Raw genomic sequence first — 13,792 nt, 5'->3', positions numbered from 1 at the left:
ATGGTGCTGAGAGAGAGGAGGAGGCGGGAAGAAGAAACACAGCCTTTGCACAGAGGCTGGAAGTCTCAGCCCGGCTGAACAGGTATGTGAAGGGCATAGAGACAGATGAAGAAGGAAATGGAGAGAGTGAGAAGCACAGAGATGAGGAGGAAGACGATGAGGAGATGCCTGTGCTGAATGCAGAGCTGGAGCAGGAGGAAGAGGGGGATGGTGACACTGTGCAGTTAGCTGAAAGTGCAGATGTAGCAGAGCCCACCCTGCGGGATGTATTCCAAGCTGTCTTATACTGCAAGACTGCCTTAACTGCTCTAACAAAGCAAGTGAATTGCTTGAAAGAAGAAATGGGAGGCATAAAAACATCTATGCAGAAAGTTACAGCCAGATGAATTGAGGTGGAGGACAGAGTTGGTGTAACAGAAGATCACTTAACCTCAGTGCAAAAGACACAACAACAGCACACTCAGAGGATCACGGTAGTAGCCAATAAAAATGATGACCTGGAAAACCGGTCACGTAGGAACAATTTGCGCATTGTGGGCATCCCTGAGAGAGCTGAGGGTGCTGACCCCACAACCTTTATTGAAACCTGGCTGCTAGACAAGTTTGGTGCTGATAACTTGTCGAGAGTGTTTGCGGTGGAGTGTGCCCATCGCGTACCCATGAGACCCCCAGTGCCGGGAGATGGACCTCACACGATGCTAGCCAGAATCCTGAATTGCAGAGACAGGGACACTATCTTACGAAAGGCTGGAAAGTTGACAGATCTTAACCTGGAGGGCAAACGAATCGAAATATACCCGGATTACTCAGCCGAGGTGCGACTGCGGTATGGCGAAGTGAAGAAACAGCTCCGCTCTTTGCATTTGAAATACTCTACGATTTATCCTGCTAAATTAAGAGTGGAAGCTTTTGGAAAGGTCATTTTTTTCCCGTCACCGGTTGAGGTTGCTTCGTGGTTGGAGCGCAACCGGAGCAAATTGAGAGAAGATAATGGCAATATGACCACATGACCCTGCTAGACTGATCACTGGACAGGGCTGTGGCGCTGCTTTACTCTGCGAAATAGGAGCGCAGAGGAGGGGGAGAACTCCCCACTGGGATCTACGTATTATGGTTAATTGTTTGACTAATGGTTCGGGACTATGCATACTGTTGACAATATGGCGGAGAGGCTGCCAATGATGGAGGAGGACACGACGCATGTTGAAGTGCGGAATACTGAGAAGTTGCTCAGGTTCTTTGAGCTCCCACTCTCACGTTGGGGAGAGAGTGACAAGTGCAAAAGGGGAAGGGTGGGGGGAGGGGAAGCGGAGAGGGATGGGGGGAGGTGGGTGGGGTGGATTTGTAGGGAGATGGGGGTTTTCATGCTGTTTGACCGGGTATGATTGGGACCACAATGTAATGATGTTACTTGATGATGATGGATTGTTCTTTCTAATGCACAATGAGTAACCGTACTGTTCGGATGTTAAGTTGGAATGTACGTGGTATATCTGATAAGGTTAAGAGGGCGGCTGTTCTGAATCATATCAAATCCTGTGAACCTATGATCGCGTGCTTGCAGGAGACACATCTCACTAGAGACACTATGCACTGGTTGTCAAGAGCCTGGATGATAAAGACATATCATTCTACTTATTCCTCGTACTCTAGGGGGGGTGTCAGTCCTAATACACAAAAACACACATTATGAAGAGCTGGAAGTGCATGTAGACAGTGAAGGGCAGTATGTATGGATTGCTTGCAGATTGTTCGGGCACAAAATGATTTTAGTGGCTTTATATATCCCTCCACCTTACTCTAAAAAGAAACTACAAGCAGTACTGGAACTGACGGGCAGATGGGGGGAGACTCCATTGTTGATTATGGGAGATGTTAATAACACTATGAATGATTTTTGGGATAAAGTACGACCGGCAGGTACGGAAGCTGGACAGGACAGGATGACTGCCTTTGGCAAGTATGTAGGGGAACTTGGGCTGGTAGATCTGTGGAGAGTACGAAATGAGGGTAAGAGGACTTTTTCATGTCATTCAGCAACACATGGAACACTGTCGAGGATAGACCTGGCTTTGGGGGATACCGCTATGGACGGGATGGTGGGGGAGGTGGAATACCTACAGAGGACTCTCTCGGATCATGGTCCTATGGTGGTCACGCTTCTGGTGAGATCTGCTCGGGGTCAGAGGGGAGGTTGGCGTCTACACCCGACGTGGCTTAAAGTGGTGGACATGGGTGGCATAACCAAAGAGCTAGAGCACTTCTTCCAAATGAACGAAGGGAGTACTGAGGCCACAACGGTATGGGATGCCATGAAGGCATTTATGAGGGGACTTTTTATAAGTGAGATTGCGAGGTGTAAGACCAAAACTAAATTGGCAGATCAACAAATAAAGGATGACCTGACAAGAGCGGAGGCAGACATGATTTTGGCGCCAACGAGTGAAGCTCACAATAGACTAAAATTGGCTCAGGAGGCAGTTGATAAACTGCACATGATGCAAGCTGAGAGGAAAAGGGCATTTCAGCAAGCTCAATTCTTTGAAGAAGGAGAGAGAGTAGGTCACTTGTTGGCGGTGATATCTGCGGCACAAAGGGAGTCTTCCAGGGTGTATAAACTGAGAGATCAAACAGGGGCGACTCTGACAGACACAAAGGACATACTGGAGGTCTTCAAGGCATATTACATGGCACTGTACACTTCGAGAGCACGGGACACAGAGGGGGATGTGGAGAAATTTTTGGAAGGCATTTCACTACCTAAATTGTCTGAGGAAGATAGGTTGAGGTTGGAAGAACCTGTGAGTGTGAAGGAGGTGGAATGTGCAATACTGTCTATGCCCAATAACAAATCACCGGGAGCTGATGGTCTACCTGGGGAGGTGTACAGGGAGTTAGTGGAACTGCTGGCTCCAAAATTGAAATCTGTGTTTGATGAGGCTTTAGTGACGGGGGCACTGCCGAGATCAATGGAGGAAGCAGTGATAGTGGTTCTGCCGAAGGAGGGAAAAGATCCCATGGATGCGGAGTCGTACAGGCCCATTTCGTTGTTGACAACGGATGTCAAAATACTCGCTAAGATCCTGGCCACCCGGCTCACCGGGGTTGCGCATACCATTATACACGAGGACCAGTCGGGCTTTATGCCTAACCGCTCCACGGCTGTTAACTTAAGAAGATTATTTCTTAATATGCAACTGCCTGCTGATAATGGTGGCAGGAGAATAGTGATGTCATTGGATACTAGGAAAGCATTTGATAGCGTGGAATGGCAATACTTATGGAAAATCATGGAACTGATGGGATTCGGCCCCGCGTTCATGGCCTGGGTGAAGTTATTGTACTCATCCCCAAAGGCGGTAGTTAAGGTGAATGGAGAACAGTCCGGGATGTTTGACTTGCATAGGGGCACAAGGCAGGGGTGTCCGCTGCCCCCGCTATTGTTCGCGGTGGCAGTGGAGCCCCTGGCGGCCAAGATTAGAGCTGAGAGGGGAGTGGTCGGATTTAAATTTGGGAAGCTGGAAGAAAAAATATCATTGTATTCCGACGACATCCTGTTGTTTTTGGAAAGTGCAGGAGAGACACTGGGGTGCGCGATGGATGTAATTAAACAATTTGGGAGCATTTCGGGACTGGAGATAAATTGGCACAAGTCTTATGTCATGGCTGTGGATAGAGCAATAGAAGCGGAGGAGATAGATGAGAGGGGGAAACAACTCCAGCTAGTTTCACAGTTTAAATACCTAGGGATATGGGTAGCTCTTCCACTGTCCCGATTCACGGATCTGAATTTGGTTCCTCTGCTAGAGAAATTTAAAGGGAAAATAGGTGCATGGTGCAAATTGGCTTTAACGGTAATGGGTAGAACTAACCTGATTAAGATGGTCCTTATGCCACAACTAATGTACGTTTTGCACAATTCGCCGATATGGCTACCAAAAAACCGGTTTCGGGGCATTGATTCTATCTTCAGATCCTTGATATGGGGCAAGAAGCAGCAAAAAGGAAAGGAAGAGGGAGGACTGGCCGCACCAAATCCATGGGTCTATTTCTTGGCAGTACAGGGCCAGCATGTCAGGGGATGGAGAGAGCTCGATTGTGGAGGAGCAGCTCACCGGGTGCTGGTACATGTGACGGGGAGACACCCACTTATCCAGGGTCTAGAGGATGGTACCTTTAAGAAACTGGGAGCACCATATCCTACCATAGGCATGATTCAGAAGGTATGGGACACCATTAAAAGGATCAGAGGGGTGGATGAGCTGACTAGGTACTCACCGGTGTGGGACAATGAGCATCTGCCGGAACTTAATAAGCTGCGTCAAATGGGCAATTGGAAGGCGAAAGGAGTAAGATATGTGTGCCAGCTGCAGAGTGGAACGGACCTGAAGACCTTTGAGACATTGAGAGAGGAATTTGATTTGCCTTCGGTATGGGGGTTTCAATACTATATGCTTCGACATGCTTGGAGGGCACAGTGTAGATTGGGAGCCATGACGGTTCAGGGCGACATTGTACTAGAATTTGTGTGTATGAAAGGAGGGACGAGGGGAGTTATATCGAGCATATATCATGATCTACTACACTCCTATCTGGGGGACAATCACCTCACTGCAAACAGTAAATGGGAGAGGGAGGTGGGTACCCTCACAACAGAACAATGGGAGGCTATTCTTGAATATGTCCCGAAGATCTCTCTAAGCGAGCAGGCACGGCTCTCCCAATTATATGTAATACATAGAACATACAAAACACCGCTGGTCCTAATCAAGGCGGGCTTGAGGGGAGACTCTAGCTGCCCTAGATGTGGCACAGACCAGGCCGGACTGTTAGATATGTTATGGTCGTGTCCGCGGCTGGTGGCATACTGGCTGGTCGTTATCAACAAAATTGAGAGAGCTTATGCATGTACGCTCGACAGGAATCCAGTGCTGTGTGTTTTGGGGGAGGTGGATGGGATACCTGTCTCAGAACATTACAAAGTGGCAATAGCGAGGTTGCTGTATGTGGCACGCAAACTAATAGCACGAAAATGGAAGGATTCGGAACCCCCCACTAGGAGGGAATTTATTGCTCAGACACATACGGTAATGCATTTAGAGGAAAGCATTTACAGGCGAAGGCATGGTGAAAGCACTTTCGAAAAAATATGGTCCGCCTGGATGGCGGTGATATGATTGCTAAGACTCTCAAGTATACCCGGCATAAGGAGTATTGGGGGAGGGGGGAGGGGGGGATGGCTTTGATTGTATTACTACAAGATATGTGAATTGTTACATGTATATTGATATCCACTGTTTATTGTTTAAAATCATTTGAAACCTAAATAAAAATAACTGGTTTAAGAAAAAAAGAAATGGCCGCTGGCATGGAGAAGAAGGGCGTGACGATATGGGAGGTCCTAGGAAAAGATCGCGAACGGTCTTGGGCCTCCCCTGCCTGAATTACTATGTGACAGCATGGCCCACCCCCTGAGGGGTTTGTATACTGGCTTAGCATGGAGGCGCTGGAAGAAGACGCCGCCCCAAGAAGGAGGGGCAGAAGCCAGTGGCAGGAAAGGGGCTGAGGAAGGAAGAACGCCAGAATGCCATTTTGGAAGAAGACGGGAGGAGGCCTGCGGAGCGCAAGGAGGTTATGCTGAATCTCCCTGGCGCCATGGCTGAAGGCTCCAACCTAGTATCAGAGATGAACCGCCAGCAGCTGGAGGATGAAATTGCCCAGCTGACGTGCCGCCTGCAACTGAGGCAGGAAGCGCTTTGGGTATTGAACTGACAGCGCGCCCAGGAGGGGCCTACACCTGCGGTACCCGCGACACCGGTAACTGCCGCTGCTACACCGGAGCTTCCCCAGGCAGATTCCGTGGAGCCTGCCGCTGCCATCACACCACCGGCAGCGGCCCTGGAGCCGAAGCGGAGGAAGAGAAGCCCCCGTCCGGACCTGACGCGGCCGCGCAGCTCCCTACAGAGACCCCCGCGGATCCGGAGCAGCCGTTAGCTCCACCGCCGTTCCCGGTGTCCCACCGAGCGGCGTCCACTGCCACTATGCCTGCACTGGAGCAGAGACCGCACCGATGGGAGGCACCAGGTATATACCTCGGCCCTCCTAATGGGTTGCCCCCCGAATTCACGTTATCGGAGGCTGGTTTGCGGGAACTCGAAATGGGGCAGTTGGAAGAGTCAGCTGGGGGCACTAGACTGTCGGAGATGGGGAGGTGGAGGAGGTCCCTACTGAGGAGGGTACGACTGGAAGAGGCGCGCACGATTCGGCATCTTCGGGGATTGGAGGAATCTAGGTCGCTTTGGGATAGTGACCTCGGGATCCCTTGGCTGCTAAGCTCCCGCGTAGCCATTTACCAGCTCCAACAGGCTATGACTTCCCCAGATGTCGGGCCTCACACCAGAGCAACGGAACCACCCGCCAATGGAGAGCAGCTGATGGGCATTGATATGCATCACGGGTTCCCTCTACCACAGTTTCGGTGCCCTACAGCAAGCAACCAGCAACAGGATGAAGACACCCAAAGTATTTCATCTGGTAGCAGTTCCCAGTCACCAGCTTCCAGAACCCCAGGAGGGGACCACCACTAGTAACCTGCAGTAAAATAACTCTCCTTACCCAGGAGGGTATTTGCACAGTTGTGCCATTGTTTTCTATTTTTTGCACCAGTTTTCCTATTTTTGGTTATCATGTCCTAGTTTATTTTCCCAGTTGTTGCCCTGTTTTATTGGCAACCTTCCTATTTGAACTGCAGAGATCATGAATGCTGAATGGTCCAGAACTGTGTTTGTAAATAGTTGCACCTCTTTAGGTGCCCTCTCTTGGTTTTACATAGACACTTTGCGAAGATAAGGTCTACCTCATTTGGAGCGTGACTCCAATCAAAGGACACTGCAAGAGATCCCGGCTGGGAGCGGTGTCCAGCATTTACAAGAATTATTGAAGGTTTTAGTGTGAAGTATTTGAAGATGTGTCTTATGATAACTGTTTTATAAGATGTAGGAATGTTTTAATAAAGAGATGAGAGATTTGAATAAAGAATGAGAACTTGGAAAATGTAGATGGTGAACCAAGTATCAATGGTTGTCACTTTGAGCTAATGATAGAAAAGTAGAAAATGTGAAAAAGGAAAGATGATGAAGAAATGTGTTGATGAAGAATACTGAAGTGATAGTGAGTAATAGATAATAGCACTTTGAATTACGTATTGTATTGACAATTGCACTTTTGAATTAAGACTTTAGATAGTTAATAAAGAATTGTTTGCAACGTTCAAGAATGAGTACCTCCCACATTGGGAAGTTTAGTATAAGAAATGCTTATTCAGCATTACAAAAATTTGTATGTTCCTGTGTTGTCAACTTTGTTTGCCTTGCAGCCCGCGGATGTGCTGTGTTTAACAGGGGGGTATGTGGTGCCCCTGAGGCTCAGTCACCACAGAGGTACTGCACCTCCTCCTGAGGTGTGGTACCCCACCATCCAGGTAAGGTGGGAACTCCTGACCACGCTCCAACACTCGCACCCCACACAACAGGGAAGTTCAGCAAAGCCACATTGCGGCTCTTGCTTAGAGTGTAGCAGAGCACATTTGGTGGCTCCCTGCTTGGAACACGAAACGTGCTGGGAGGTGGGTGGAGTTGAGAATACATAAAAGAGTGGGAAGGTTTAGGATGACAGGTCAGTGAGTAGGAGAGTCTGAGAGAGGAAGTCACTCAGAGAGGAGTGAGGGAAGGAGATCCCTGGAAGAGGGATGGAGGAAGGAGTGCTGCAGCTGCCTCAGTGATCTGAGCCAGCTGGCACAGGAAAGGAAAGAAGGAGAAAGACGTTGAACTGAAGCCTGAGCTTCCATAGGAAAGAAAGATAAGTACGGAACGTAGGAGAAAAAGGGAACACAGAGGACGTGGGTTAGAGGAAGAACCCTGCCTAGAAGTTCTAAGCGCAAGGACGGGGCCAGGTCCCCGAGGTTGTATGGACACTAACGGTTCTACAGCAGACACCGGTGGAGTAGTGGGCTGTAAATGCACTACTCCCATCTAAGACTTGGGGGCACAACAGCAACACGGACAGAGAGCCGGGACTCAGGAGTAAGGAGTCCCCGAAGCAGGCTACAGCTGTCTGCCGTACAAGTAGAGTTCTTGGGAACATCTGTTAAGAGGAACTCCAGGGTAACTCAGTACTAGGAGATCTTCACACTAAAAGGCGCTATAAGAGGAAACGTTCAGAAAGGCACATGTTGGCGGAGCGTTGGAAGGGAGCATTCCATCTTGCCTGGAGGTTGGCTGAGTCCCTGACCCGGAGGACACGGCACGGAGGCCGGCACCTGTGTGTACTACAGACTGTGAGTAAAGCTTTGGAACTGCAGACCCTGGTGTCCTCCATTCATTCTTGTGCCAACGCACCCTGCACCGCTACATCTGGGTACCAGCTTCTACACCGCCTGCGCCTCTCCTCTCCCCCTACATCTACACTGCCCTGGGGCTACAGCTCCACCTGTGGGGAGCTTCACCATCTTGGCTGCAACACACGACCAGCCCCGGAGGATCTGCAAGCAGCGTTGGCCTAACATCTCACTTGCCGAACACCACAGGTGGCGTCACGAACTATTCCATTCACTACATCTCACCATTTCAATTCCCCCATTAATTGGGCGCCCAGGGCCACGGACCGGGTCACCGCTGCTGTGACACATCCCGCCGACACCGGCCCGGTACCGAGTACCCCACGGCCCTGGGAGGGCGACCCACATGTCATTTGGAAATCAAGGTCCCAGACTCTGAAGGAAGAGTGGAGAGGCCACAATCCAAGCTGCTGGAGGTCTAGTGTGAAGTTTCCACGATCAGTGATGGTTTGGGGAGCCATGTCATCTGCTGGTGTAGGTCCACTGTGTTTTATCAAGACCAAAGTCAGCGCAGCCGTCTGTCGGGAAATTTTAGAGCACTTCATGCTTCCCTCTGCCAACAAGCTTTTTGGAGATGGATATTTCATTCTCCAGCAGGACTTGGCACCTGTCCACACTGCCAAAGGTACAATACCTGGTTTAAAAAGAACAGCAACACTGTGCTTGATGGGCCAGAAAACTCGCCTGACCTTAACCCCATAGAGAATCTATGGGGTATAGGCAAGAGGAAGATGAGAGACACCAGACCCAACAATGCAGACGAGGTAGAGGAGCGATGTTCTGCAGAGAGGTCAGTGGTGTAACAATCTGCAGGATATATCACCATGTATCTGTCTGGAGGTGGAGGAGCGATGTTCTACAGAGAGGTCAGCGGTGTAATAATCTGCAGGATATATCATTATATATCTGTCAAGGGATAGAGGAGCGATGTTCTGCAGGGAGGTCAGTGGTGTAATAATCTGCAGGATATATCACTATGTATCTGTCAGGAGGTGGAGGAGTGATGTTCTGCAGAGAGGTCAGTGGTGTAATAATCTGCAGGATATATCACTATGTATCTGTCAGGAGGTGGAGGAGCGATGTTCTGCAGAGAGGTCAGTGGTGTAATAATCTGCAGGATATATCACTATGTATCTGTCAGGAGGTGGAGGAGCGATGTTCTGCAGAGAGGTCAGTGGTGTAATAATCTGCAGGATATATCACTATGTATCTGTCTGGAGGTGGAGGAGCGATGTTCTGCAGAGAGGTCAGTAGTGTAATAATCTGCAGGATATATCACTGTATCTGTCAGGAGGTGGAGGAGTGATGTTCTGCAGAGAGGTCAGTGGTGTAATAATCTGCAGGATATATCACTATATCTGTCAGGAGGTGGAGGAGTGATGTCCTGCTGAGAGGTCAGCAGCGTAATAATGGTGGTGTGGAGGACAGTAGCCATGGTCAGGGAGGACTAGTATCCCGTTTCTGGGGTCTGGAGGGGGCAGTACCGCCCCTTAGGACACCCTCCTGTCCCATTCTCTTCGGAGCATCTTTCCAGAATCCCTCAGTACTCGCTCTCTGCTGCAGCGCTCTCCATCCCTGCAGTGATGATGTGAGGAAGCCCCAGCTGAGGATGTGCCAGGATGTGAGGAGCAGGTGGAGGGGACTGAGACCACCGCTCACATCTGCAGGACACTGGCAGCAGATAGAAGGAGTGGCAGCAGGCATCTGCAATGAATGACCTCTAGCAGAGGTATGGAGCTGCAGACCCCAGCATCTCCCCCAGGGCTGGAAGCCTGACATCCGCAACACTGCAGATCCTGGTGAGGAGTTGTGGGGCAGTACTCTCTACAAGGGCATGGGTCCAGCAGGAGAGCTGCGTACACCGCTGGATGGTACCTTGCCTTCCATGAAGGTAGGAGGGAAGCATGGGGCGTTGGAGACGGATAGCCAGGTCCATTTCCTAGTGATGTCAACTTCCCCAGACTTTAGATTGCAGGAAATCGCTCACCCCAAAATGATGGGATTTTGGGAAAGCTGACAACCATCTCCAGTTATTGGGAGATTGCTTTGTGGTCGCAGTGATGCTTGTGTCCACCAGAGGGCGGGGCAGATGACCCTCTTGTAGGTACGGTATTTGTTACACTTTCTAAGGTGGGGTGGATATAGACATGACCCGACGAAGTGTACGAGGGCCGCTAACACTATACTCCTTCATTAACAGTTATGCACAAGTCCAGATTTTACAACTTTAAAAGATAAACAGTTCTTTCCCTTTAAGGTCGGTACTATAGCAGTGGATAGCGGTAGATATCAGCATATCGCACGCACGACCACCTACGTACAATATAAACTGCATCCAATTACCGGCTCCTGAGTCACATATTGGGGGAACAATGCGCCAGCACTGTGATATTATACGTGATTCACTGCTGAGACCCGAGAACAGAACAAAAGCTGCCGCCCCTCGCACAGTCACACTATAGTACCCTATAAATAAATAATCACATCCTGGCATCAAACTGATCTTGTCACCCCTGAGCAGTAAGATAAGCTGTGTCTCAACCACTTAATACCAGTCATGATCTTTTCATCATCATGTTTTGAAAGTCAGAACATTTTTTATTTTGTCACTATGGTGGTATAAGAACAGTTTGCTGTATATTTCTATGGGGCATTATGGACTGACTTTTGTCAGAGATGTTAAAACACTCCCAAGGGGGGGCAGTATTATAGTAGTTATATTCTTGTACATAGGGGCAGTATTATAGTAGTTATATTCCTGTACATAGGGGCAGTATTATAGTAGTTATATTCCTGTACATAGGAGGCAGTATTATAGTAGTTATATTCTTGTACATAGGGGCAGTATTATAGTAGTTATATTCCTGTACATAGGAGGCAGTATTATAGTAGTTATATTCTTGTACATAGCGGCAGTATTATAGTAGTTATATTCCTGTACATAGGGGCAGTATTATAGTAGTTATATTCTTGTACATCGGAGGCAGTATTATAGTAGTTATATTCCTGTACATAGGGGCAGTATTATAGTAGTTATATTCTTTACATAGGGGCAGCATTATAGTAGTTATATTCTTGTACATCGGAGGCAGTATTATAGTAGTTATATTCCTGTACATAGGGGCAATATTATAGTAGTTATATTCTTTACATAGGGGCAGCATTATAGTAGTTATATTCTTGTACATAGGGGGCAGTATTATAGTAGTTATATTCTTGTATATAGGGGCAGTATTATAGTAGTTATATTCTTGTACATAGGGGGCAGTATTATAGTAGTTATATTCTTGTACATAGGGGGCAGTATTATAGTAGTTATATTCTTGTACATAGGAGCAGTATTATAGTAGTTATATTCTTGTACATAGGGGCAGTATTATAGTAGCTATATTCCTGTACATAGGAGGCAGTATTATAGTAGTTATATTCTTGTACATAGGGGCAGTATTATAGTAGTTATATTCCTGTACATAGGGGCAGTATTATAGTAGTTATATTCTTGTACATCGGAGGCAGTATTATAGTAGTTATATTCCTGTACATAGGGGCAGTATTATAGTAGTTATATTCTTTACATAGGGGCAGCATTATAGTAGTTATATTCTTGTACATCGGAGGCAGTATTATAGTAGTTATATTCCTGTACATAGGGGCAGTATTATAGTAGTTATATTCTTTACATAGGGGCAGCATTATAGTAGTTATATTCTTGTACATAGGGGGCAGTATTATAGTAGTTATATTCTTGTATATAGGGGCAGTATTATAGTAGTTATATTCTTGTACATAGGAGCAGTATTATAGTAGTTATATTCTTGTACATAGGAGCAGTATTATAGTAGTTATATTCTTGTACATAGGAGGCAGCATTATAGTAGTTATATTCTTGTACATAGGGGGCAGTATTATAGTAGTTATATTCTTGTACATCGGAGGCAGTATTATAGTAGTTATATTCTTGTACATCGGAGGCAGTATTATAGTAGTTATATTCTTGTACATCGGAGGCAGTATTATAGTAGTTATATTCTTGTACATCGGAGGCAGTATTATAGTAGTTATATTCTTGTACATAGGAGCAGTATTATAGTAGTTATATTCTTGTACATAGGAGGCAGCATTATAGTAGTTATATTCTTGTACATAGGGGGCAGTATTATAGTAGTTATATTCTTGTACATCGGAGGCAGTATTATAGTAGTTATATTCTTGTACATCGGAGGCAGTATTATAGTAGCTATATTCTTGTACATAGGAGCAGTATTATAGTAGTTATATTCTTGTACATCGGAGGCAGTATTATAGTAGTTATATTCTTGTACATAGGAGGCAGCATTATAGTAGTTATATTCTTGTACATAGGGGGCAGTATTATAGTAGTTATATTCTTGTACATCGGAGGCAGCATTATAGTAGTTATATTCTTGTACATAGGGGGCAGTATTATAGTAGTTATATTCCTGTACATAGGGGTAGTATTATAGTAGTAATATTCTTGTACATAGGGGCAGTATTATAGTAGTTATATTCTTGTACATAGGGGGCAGTATTATAGTACGGTAGTTATATTCTTGTACATCGGAGGCAGTATTATAGTAGCAATATTCTTGTACATAGGGGGCAGTATTATAGTAGTTATATTCTTGTACATAGGGGGCAGTATTATAGTAGTTATATTCTTGTACATAGGGGGCAGTATTATAGTAGTTATATTCTTGTACATAGGAGCAGTATTATAGTAGTTATATTTTTGTACATAGGGGACAGTATTATAGTAGTTATATTCTTGTACATAGGGGGCAGTATTATAGTAGTTATATTCTTGTACACAGGGGCAGTATTATAGTAGTTATATTCTTGTACATCGGAGGCAGTATTATAGTAGTTATATTCTTGTACATAGGAGGCAGCATTATAGTAGTTATATTCTTGTACATAGGGGGCAGTATTATAGTAGTTATATTCTTGTACATCGGAGGCAGTATTATAGTAGTTATATTCTTGTACATAGGAGGCAGCATTATAGTAGTTATATTCTTGTACATAGGGGGCAGTATTATAGTAGTTATATTCCTGTACATAGGGGTAGTATTATAGTAGTTATATTCCTGTACATAGGAGCAGTATTATAGTAGTAATATTCTTGTACATAGGGGCAGTATTATAGTAGTTATATTCTTGTACATAGGGGGCAGTATTATAGTACGGTAGTTATATTCTTGTACATCGGAGGCAGTATTATAGTAGCAATATTCGTGTACATAGGGGGCAGTATTATAGTAGTTATATTCTTGTACATAGGGGGCAGTATTATAGTAGTTATATTCTTGTACATAGGGGGCAGTATTATAGTAGTTATATTCTTGTACATAGGAGCAGTATTATAGTAGTTATATT

The 13,792-nt window shown here is 46.2% G+C and overlaps 1 protein-coding gene across 3 annotated transcripts in view; it reads left to right on the top strand.

Moving 5' to 3' along the window:
- The window catches only part of LOC141082869 (gonadotropin-releasing hormone II receptor-like), a 51,029-nt gene that overhangs the window by 23,894 nt on the left and 13,343 nt on the right, over positions 1–13,792 (top strand). The window contains exon 1 of one of the 3 annotated variants that reach the window (XM_073566887.1): positions 9,914–10,194. The exons of 1 other annotated variant lie outside the window; for it this stretch is intronic. The gene's annotated coding sequence lies outside the window, so the exon portion shown is untranslated. Of the gene's footprint in view, positions 1–9,913; positions 10,287–13,792 lie in introns of those variants that run through there. One more of the 3 variants, XM_073566886.1, reaches the window with a different exon arrangement.

The sequence above is a fragment of the Dendrobates tinctorius genome, unplaced genomic scaffold (assembly GCF_039654945.1).
Source record: "Dendrobates tinctorius isolate UK_male_01 unplaced genomic scaffold, ASM3965494v1 ptg000019l, whole genome shotgun sequence".
Lineage (NCBI taxonomy): Eukaryota > Metazoa > Chordata > Amphibia > Anura > Dendrobatidae > Dendrobates > Dendrobates tinctorius.
The sequence above is the reverse complement of the archived record's forward strand: the minus strand, read 5'-3'. Positions and strand labels throughout refer to the sequence as shown.